Source organism: Asparagus officinalis, chromosome 10 (assembly GCF_001876935.1).
Source record: "Asparagus officinalis chromosome 10, Aspof.V1, whole genome shotgun sequence".
Lineage (NCBI taxonomy): Eukaryota > Viridiplantae > Streptophyta > Magnoliopsida > Asparagales > Asparagaceae > Asparagus > Asparagus officinalis.
This window is the reverse complement of record NC_033803.1, coordinates 55473445-55482636: the sequence shown is the minus strand read 5'-3', so window position 1 is coordinate 55482636 and position 9192 is coordinate 55473445. Positions and strand designations below refer to the sequence as shown.

Genomic DNA, 9192 nt, shown 5'->3' with positions numbered 1-9192 from the left:
ATGTCAATTCATCATAAACTAAGTGTTCGTGCTCGTATCTCGGTGTGCATGTCAATATTTGTTGTTCACCAACACCTTAGGTGTTAAACAACTTGTAAACATTATAATGTAACTTGACAAGATCGAGATAATCTCTCAAAAATAGAAACAAGAGTTAGAAATACAAGAACAGGCTGTTTGTCTGAGTGGCGGTCGACCGTGACTCAGGTGCGGTCGATCGGATCACGTTTCAGGAGTTGCCCTAACTTCTGTTTGGCACGTGGTCAATCACCGCTTAGGCACGGTCGACCGGAGCACAAATATAAATGCTCTGTTTGTGCAGGTTTGTGCAAACTGTGTTTTGTGTGTGTGTTTATGATTCAAACTTGTTTAATTCATACTAAAACATGTGTAGAACATTGTAAACATCAAATTAAAATCTCTGGATTTATCAAACGTGTGAAACATGATTAATTGCATAATAAACCATAATTAAACTCTTAAACATGCATAAGATATCGATACGAAGACTAAATCATCAAAACTCAGTTAAACAACATTGTTAATTATTCTCAGATGTTAAAACACTTCTGTAATTTCATTCTTAAACTTTTAAACATGAAATGATCTGGTCTTTATACATATAATACAAAAGATTAACTTTTTATACACAAATTAGACAATTAGGCTCTATAAAACATATTAAAATCTCATTAAAACTCTTTAAAATAGGGGAGAGGGATTAGGAGAGATGAAACTAGCCCGAGACTTGATTTAAAACGTGAGAGATGGAATGCCAATGCAGATCTCCAAGCCACAAACTAAAATCCCGCTTAAAAAGCCTTTAATCTTTCTCAAAAATCAAAATAGGGTTTGAAGAAGAGTTTGGTGGCCGCTAAGGTTTCAATAGTATGAAATAATACTAAAAATCTCGTGAATATATGATATATATAGTAGAGAAAATGGATATGGGCCTTAAATACCCGAAACCAAGTCAAAATTAGAAAATAGATTTTAGGTTTAGTGGTCGACTATGGCGGTCGACCGGACTACGGTCGATTACGACGGTCGATCGGACTAGGAATTTCTAGATTCTCAGATTTTGCCTTTGTGCATGTTTTCGACTCGTTCTTTTCTCATCTATGAACTTGTTTATACTCAAAATACTTGTTAGTGTACGCAGACACCATTTAATGATATTTTGTCATAATAAATATCCACTTATTATATTCAATCACATATTAATTCAATTATCTCAAAATTGTAGGATTTTATAGTTCATCTATATGTGGATCAGAAATTGGATGAATTGGATGGTGATATTTTTTTCAATGATGAATTTGGTGTTGATTGAGATTGGTGTTTTGATAAACGGCAGCCACCGCATGGAGATAACCATAGCGGATTTCAGTAAAGAGAGTACCACAGTAGATTTTAGCATGGAGATTATTGCATTAGATATAGTCATGGTTATGATTATGGTTAGGATGGATATGATAGGAGTGATTATCATTGTGATCATGTAAAAGCTCGTAATTTTTTTGAGAGTTTTGTGAACCAAATACCCAGAAGAGGGTGAGATTGTCCAGTATCGTTTTAAGGTGAGTTTTATCTCCTTCAATCCCATCCCCATTTTCAATTCATTTTTATTGAGTTTTATTTAGTTTTTATTGAGCCTTAAACCTAGTTTGAGTATGCATATTGTTCTCATCAGGTATATGATATAAAGATTCAATCTTTTTGTATTAAAAAGTTATAAATGAATTCTCTAATGTGAATTTAAGATCTAAAATAAAACTTAATATGAGTTTTCATTGAGTTTTATTGGTTTTCATAATGTTTTTGATGAATATGAACATGTTATGGTTTAGACAATTTAACTAAATAATTATGATTGTGTTACATGTAGATAACTGAACCCTAATCACATTAAATAAGATTTATTTTATGTGTCTTCATGCAAAATTAGCAATTTATAGCATTGTATATCAAAAACTAAAACTGAAACATTTATTTTGTTTGTGCTCAGGTCAGTTGACTAAAGTGAAGGAGTCGGTCGATCAATCCCTAGTAATTTACATGTGCATATTTGTGCACGTATTTCAGTCGACCGAAAAGTTATTTTCGTTCGACTGATTTTCATTGTGCAGTGTTTGTTTTTTGATTGATACATGAGTTAATTATGAATACGAAGTTTGGGTCCGCACATCGAGATATGTGTTTGGACACTAAAGTATATGTTTTCGGGTTGCATTCGCAAGAGCGATAGAGGTGAGTAACATATATTCTCAATATTTGTCATAAAAGATAGTGGCACATATATTTAATTTCATGATAGTCAGATGCTTGAGCGTGTTAGTTGGTATATCACAATGAGACCGCATTAGACTATGCTCAGAGTGGTTATTTAGTATGTTGCAATGAGACCGTAGCAGACTATAATCCGTTATGCATCATTACTGAGTGGGATAGTTGGTGCTCCGCAATGAGACCGCGGGGGACTACACTCAGGGTGTGTTAGTTGGTATACTACGGTAGACTTCACATTATGTGCATTATTATATTGCTAGATAAAGAACTACACAAATTTCATTCATGATTCCCTGTTAGTTACCCGAGAGTAGAGTATATATACTGAGGTTGTCATACATAGCCTATTCTATGCAAGATGAATGTATCAGCTTATATTCTTTATGACTGTGCCAACTACCCTAGGGTAGAATGAGGATTTAATGTGACTTGTATTGTTGAGGTATGGACTTGTGTTTCTTTTATTTAATGTTTCATTCCTAGGACTCTAGAGTTGGGGTTTAACGATTCACAATTTGAGACATGGTATATATATGAGGGTTTCCTTATTTGGATTATTTCACTCGACGTACTAATTCTCATGTTGTGGATTTCTAAATCTCAATCTCTTTTTTTAGTTCACGATAGATGGTTTTATATTTATATGTACTAACTTATTTACAAATATACTCCCAACCCCCTCCCCCTAGGATGGTGGAGATGATCTCGCTAGCACTTTGACGCTCGTTGTTTTCCTTTTTTTAGGCAACGAGTCAGGCGCACGGAGAGTCGCAGGTTGATGGTGATGCAGTTGAGCTTCATCATTATTATGTTATTATATGTTCAGAGCTCCATAATAGTTTATTATTTATTTACAGACATTTAGAGTTGTATTATATTTTTGGAAAGGCAGAGTTCCTTAGTAGCATTTCCATTGACTCTATGTATTGAGACATTTTACATTTGTTCTAATATTAGTTGTGTAAAACTCCAAAAGTGATAATATAATTAATATTTGATTAATTATAATAAGTAGATATTTATTATGATAAACATCATTTCATGGTGTATGAGTACACTAACAAGTGTTTTGAGTATAAACAAGTCAGTAGATGAGAAAGAGACGAGTCAAAAATATGCACAAATGCAAAATCTCGAGGGGTTGGAAAATTCCAATCCGGTCGACCACAGTCCGATCGACAGCCACTGTTGACCGCGATACCTTCATGCTGTTTTTTCTGTTTTGACTTGGTTTCGGGTTTTGGAGGCCCATGTTCATTTTCCCTGATGTATATATATCAATTATTCATGCGTTTTTTAGTATTTTGAAACCCTAGCAGTCACCAAACTCCCCCATAAACCCTAATTTGCTTTTTGAGGAAGATTCAAAGGCTTTTGAGCGAGATTTCGGTTTGTTTTTTAGCTTTTGGCTCAGGAATCTACCTTGGCTTTGCATCTTGCATGTTTTTCAACAAGTCTCAGGTGAGTTTTATCTCCGCTAATCCCTCTCCCTGTTTTAAAATATTTTTAAAGAGTTTTTAATAAGTTTTATAGAGCCTAATTAATTAATTTGTGCATAAAAAGTAGATCATTTATATTATGTGTATAAAGACTAAGTCTTTTCATATTAAAGAGATTAAGAATAAATTTATAGAAGTGTTTTAAGATCTGAAAATGATTAATAATGTTCTTTATTTGAATTTAGATGGTTTGTTCTTCGTTTTAAGATTTCGTGCATGATTGAGGGTTTAAATGTGATTTATTATGCAAATAATCATGTTTTATATATTGAAAATCTTCCCAGAGATGTTAATCTGTTGTTTTCAATGTTTCATGCAAGTTTCATATTATATTAAACAAGGTTAGGCTGATGTTCCTATTCACTGTTGTATGATCATTTGGAAGCATATTCGGAAATAGGAAGATAAAACCTATTATCGTAGAACTGTTGAGTAAGAAAATTGAACCAACATGTAAATGTGCGAATCTTATAAAAGTATCGTTAGTTCATGTAACTAGAATAGGGAGATAAAAGCTATTACCATAGAGCAATTGAGTAAGAACCTTACAAGAGTATCACGATTTGCACGTAGAGTTATATATATATTCACATGTCATACACTTGCAGCTCACGAGGGAGGTGAGCTACCAGCTCAACTCCATTACTCTCTCTCTCTCTATATGTATATATATATATATATATATATATATATATATATATATATATATATATATATATATATATATATATATATATATATATATACACACAGTTGTACTTTTGCTCCTATGTTAGATTACCCATGAGTAGGGTACATCCTTTGATATATGACATACATGATATGGCCCATGGTGATTATGAGTTGGGTGATATTCTCTTATTATTGCACTACTACTCGAGGGTATATCGAAATGTGACATTGTTTTTATATGGTTAAGGTTTAGAGTATTTCTTTTGAGTGTTGTTTTCATTCATAGAGTTGGAATTGGTATTTAGGGATTCACAATTTGAGATATGGTATATACATGAGGGTTTCCTTGTTTGAATTATTTAGCTCGACATTCTAATTATCGTGTTGTGGATTTCTAAATATCAATCACTATTTAGAGTTATATGAATGATTTTATACTTATATGTACTGACTCTATTTTCTTATATACTCCTACCCCTTCCCCTTGGGAGTGGTGGAAATGAGCTCGCTAGTGCTTTGACGCTCGTTGTTTTCTCCCCTTTCAGGCAGCGAGTCCGGTGCACGGAGAGTCGCAGGTTGACGGGATTGCATTTTAGATTCCATCTAGATATTATTATATTTGTAGTTATCTTAGAACTCCACATTTAGTTGTTTATTTTTAGACTCTAGACTTGTATTTTATTTTGTAGAGGCCGAGTGCCTTAGTGAGATTACATTTGACTCATTGTGTTGAGATTTATTTCAGACTCAGAGATATTTTTATTTTATTTCAGTTAGGCTCATTTATTGATTATTCTTATACTTCTTCTATGCATATTTGATATTGTACTATTTCTATTACTTGCTTGTTTTATAGCTTAACCTCTTTGTTGATTCTATTTGAGAGATAGTAACTGTGATGGTAAAACATGACGTAGCATGGTGTTGGTGCTTAGCAGGTTTGACAATCCGGGTTTCACCTTGGACTGTAGCCTTACGTGAACCCTGGGGCGTCATAAGTTGTATTTTATTTATTTTCGTTGGGAACATGATTATTGACTATTTCTAGATATCTATTCTTTATATATCTTGTTCATTACATTATCACCTTCATTTGTCTATTTTGTACCTACACCTGTTGTTTGATTCCACTAAAGAGATATTACTTTGATGGTGAAACATGTTATTACACAATGTAGGTGCATGGAAGGTTTGATATCATTGAGTTCATATTTGACTGCATCCTTGTGTGAAACCAGGGGCATCACAGTTGGTATCAGAGCTCTAGTTCTAGTATTCTTAGGATTATTCATATGTTGAGTCGTGGAGCTAGGATAGAGTTTCGTAGGAATCATGTATAGAGTCCGTTAGGAATTACTAGAATGAGTGAGGACGTTATATATATATATATATATATATATATATATATATAACTTGGTTTTTTTGCAAAAAACCAAATCAACAGAGGCGGTAATAAATGGTCTCGTGAACTGCTCGTGACCTTATCTTTCAGGCCCTCTCTCTCTCTCCAAAATCGGAGCTCCCCTAAATCGTCACCTCCAGAGATCGGTCCCTCCCTTCCTCCTCTGCCAACGTCAACCCCCCGCCCCTAAAATCAGAGCCCCAAAATCGGAGCTCCCCTAAAATTAGTGTTTATTATGGTCATCACCCACTGCTTATCCATCCCCTCCATGCCGATCTCCGCCTCTCCTGCCCTCATCACGAGGGCCACAGCGTCGCCATCTTCGAGCACGGCACCGGGGTCGGAGAAACCTGGATCTACAGTCTCGAAACCAAATCCGACCCGCTATGTTTGGATCCGACCTGGTACGTTGTGCATACGAGCCTCTACGACTCCCTGCGCAGTAACCTCCCCAGAGAATGCATGGGATTCTTTGATTACCCCTTCGTCACGGTCTAAGATGGCCGTGAGGGCAACAGCAGGGGGTTTCCCCGTCATCAGGAGGTTCTGAGGTACCTTGAGGATTTTGCGAGGGATTTTGAGGTGCTGGAAATGGTGAGGTTTAGGACGGAGGTGATGAGGGTTGAGATGGGGGAGGAAGGGGTTATTTCTGGAGCATTGCTTTACATACGAGATGATTTCTCAGAGGTTGACAGGAAAACTTGGTTATAGGTAAAACCCCCTTACATTCCCTGTGTTTCTTGCATACATGCTTCCGCAACACCGAAATAAACAAATTTGGTTGTAACTACAAAATCAGGAGCTTGACAATCAGGAGCTGGAATCAGGAGCTTGACAAACTTTGATTTGATTTTTTTAATAAAATGTAATGCTCAGCATGAACTGGGTAAATACATTGTTCTTGTCTTGCTGTTTAATGCTCTCAGTTGTTGCTATTTATGTTATCAGGAGCTTGACAATCTTTGATTTGATTTGGTTTAGTGTTAAAACTTCTTATGTACTGAAGCTGGTTTGCTTGTAAGGTGGGTTGATTATGTACTCAATGATGTTTGTATAACTGAAGCTGGTTTGTAAGGTGGGTTGGTTTGTAAGCTGAAGTTTGTCATTGATTTGGTTGTAACTGAAGCTGGTTAGCATTGATTTGGTTTCATAGTGTTGAAAAAGTGAAATACTCTCTTTACTTCACCTTAGTTGTATCATTGGGTCATTTGTTGGTTTAGATGATGAGATTAGAGCATATTCTCTTTGTTGTAATCTGTTCTCATTCTGTAACTGAAGCTGAAGCTGAAGCTAACTTCCTAATTAAGAAAAATCAGCTATCGACAATTCCAGACACGCATGACATCAACTTATTTTATTGAGAGATGATGATAATCAAATGCGCCTTGAAATTCCAGTGTTTTGTTGTGCAACCTTTTGTGTGGAAAGTGCTATTTGGAAATGCTATCTGTTAAATCCTCTACTTTGTCCCCTTTTAGCTGTGGCTCGAGCTTGCTGTTCTTTGTTATCTAAGGTCTTAACAGCTTCTCATTTTGACATTGAACTACAAATAAATCGATAGGTGTATTTATGTGTTAACCATTTTTTATTTGTAGCTGGTAGGAAGTGATGATAACAAAACTGCTATAGTTCAGAAGGTGGGTCTTGATAGACTAATTAAACTATCATCCAGATTTGCGGATGATCCCTCTATTCTCCAAGAGGTATTTGATGATACTAAGCAACAAAGGACGGTATTGATACTAAACATGACCTTGTATTGATACTAAACAAAGAGAAGAACCAATCTCACAACATCAAACATAGGAATCAACTAAATTTCCTTCTTTTACAAAAAGAATCTCTCTTCTCAAAATGCTTAGTTTAAAACCCAATTTAAAGTCCCCATCTACTCATCGTCAGTAGGGGCGTTTTTGCTGTGTTTTCTTGTTGTCTTCTTGTTATCTCTTGTTGTCTCTTGCTGCGTTTCCAGTGAGCTCCAGGACCTGATCAAAGTTCCAACCACCTTACAAAACTACAATTTTATCTGTTGGCACCGTATCTTGAAGAGAACCAAGTTCAATCTAAAATGGCAGCAAGAAGAAAAATTAATAAATGTAGAGCAGAGGATAGGAAAAGAAGTGATAAAAGAATACACAAATGAAAAACAAAACAAGAAATTGATATCCCTGGTGTTTAATTTCTATAAACTACAATAAACACCAGAATTATATTAGCTCGAGACTTAGAAAGTTCCTTAACGCCAATGCAGAATCAATATACAACTCTATGCCTAAAATGCATTCTCTGGGGAGGTTAGTGCGCAGGGAGTCGTAGAGGCTCATATGCACAACGTACTAGGTCGGATCCAAACATAGCAGGTCAGATTCGGTTTCGGGGCTGTAGATCCAGGTTCCTCCGACCCCGGTGCCGCGCTCGAAGACGATGATGCTGTGGCCCTTGCGTTGTAGCTCTCTGGCAGCGATTATTCGGTTGATGATTTGTTTTTGGCGGGAGAGGCGGAGCTCGGCATGCGGAGGGGAGTGGTAAGCATGCGGGGATGACCATAATAAACACTAAATTTTTTATTTTTTTTGTCTTTTTTTTATGGGGCGGGTGCGTGACGTTGGCAGAGGAGGAAGACACTTGGTTCTATCCTCGTCTTGGGCTTCTTTTTTTTTCGGTGACAGTTTAGGAGATCTGCCGATTTGTGGAGAGAGAGAGAGGGGCTGAAAGGATAAGCGGCTAAGGTCACGGAGCAGTTCACGGGACCATTTAATTACCCGCCTCTGTTGATTTGCGTTTTTTACAAAAAAAACCAAGTCTTGCTTCAGATGCTACCGCACTAGTGCGCCACCTGAAATGCCATTCCTCGTTCTGTGTGTTAAATTTATAGTACTTATATATATTATGACTATTTAGGTATAGTATTTAGTGTACGTAAATATATTATTATATACGTATATATATATAGTAGTATTATAATGATATATATATATATATATTACAATTTTTTATGATAACTATCTTGCTTTGAATATATAGTATGGTGTGAATGATACGTGATACTATTTTTGCGACGCCCTAGGATTCACACAAGACTACAGTCCATGGTGAAACCTGGATTTGTCAAAGCTACCAAGCACCAACACCATGCTACGTTATGTTTTACCACCACAGTTACTATCTCTCTGTTTGCTGTGAAAGTTAATATCTTCATTGTTGAATCTATTACACGTTTATCGATTACAGATTCAAAGTAAAATTATTCTTTTTATAAGACTTTCTTACACAATGAAAATAAAAAAAATGCAACTCTCTTCAAACAAATACAACGGGTGTTTATCGTCC

The 9192-nt window shown here is 35.8% G+C and overlaps 1 long non-coding RNA gene across 1 annotated transcript; it reads right to left on the bottom strand.

The window, feature by feature from the left end:
- On the bottom strand, positions 7599-8325 carry LOC109825474. The gene is made up of 2 exons (XR_002242984.1): positions 8200-8325; positions 7599-7925 (listed from the first exon to the last, which is right to left on the bottom strand). It is a non-coding gene; the product is annotated as an uncharacterized LOC109825474 (long non-coding RNA).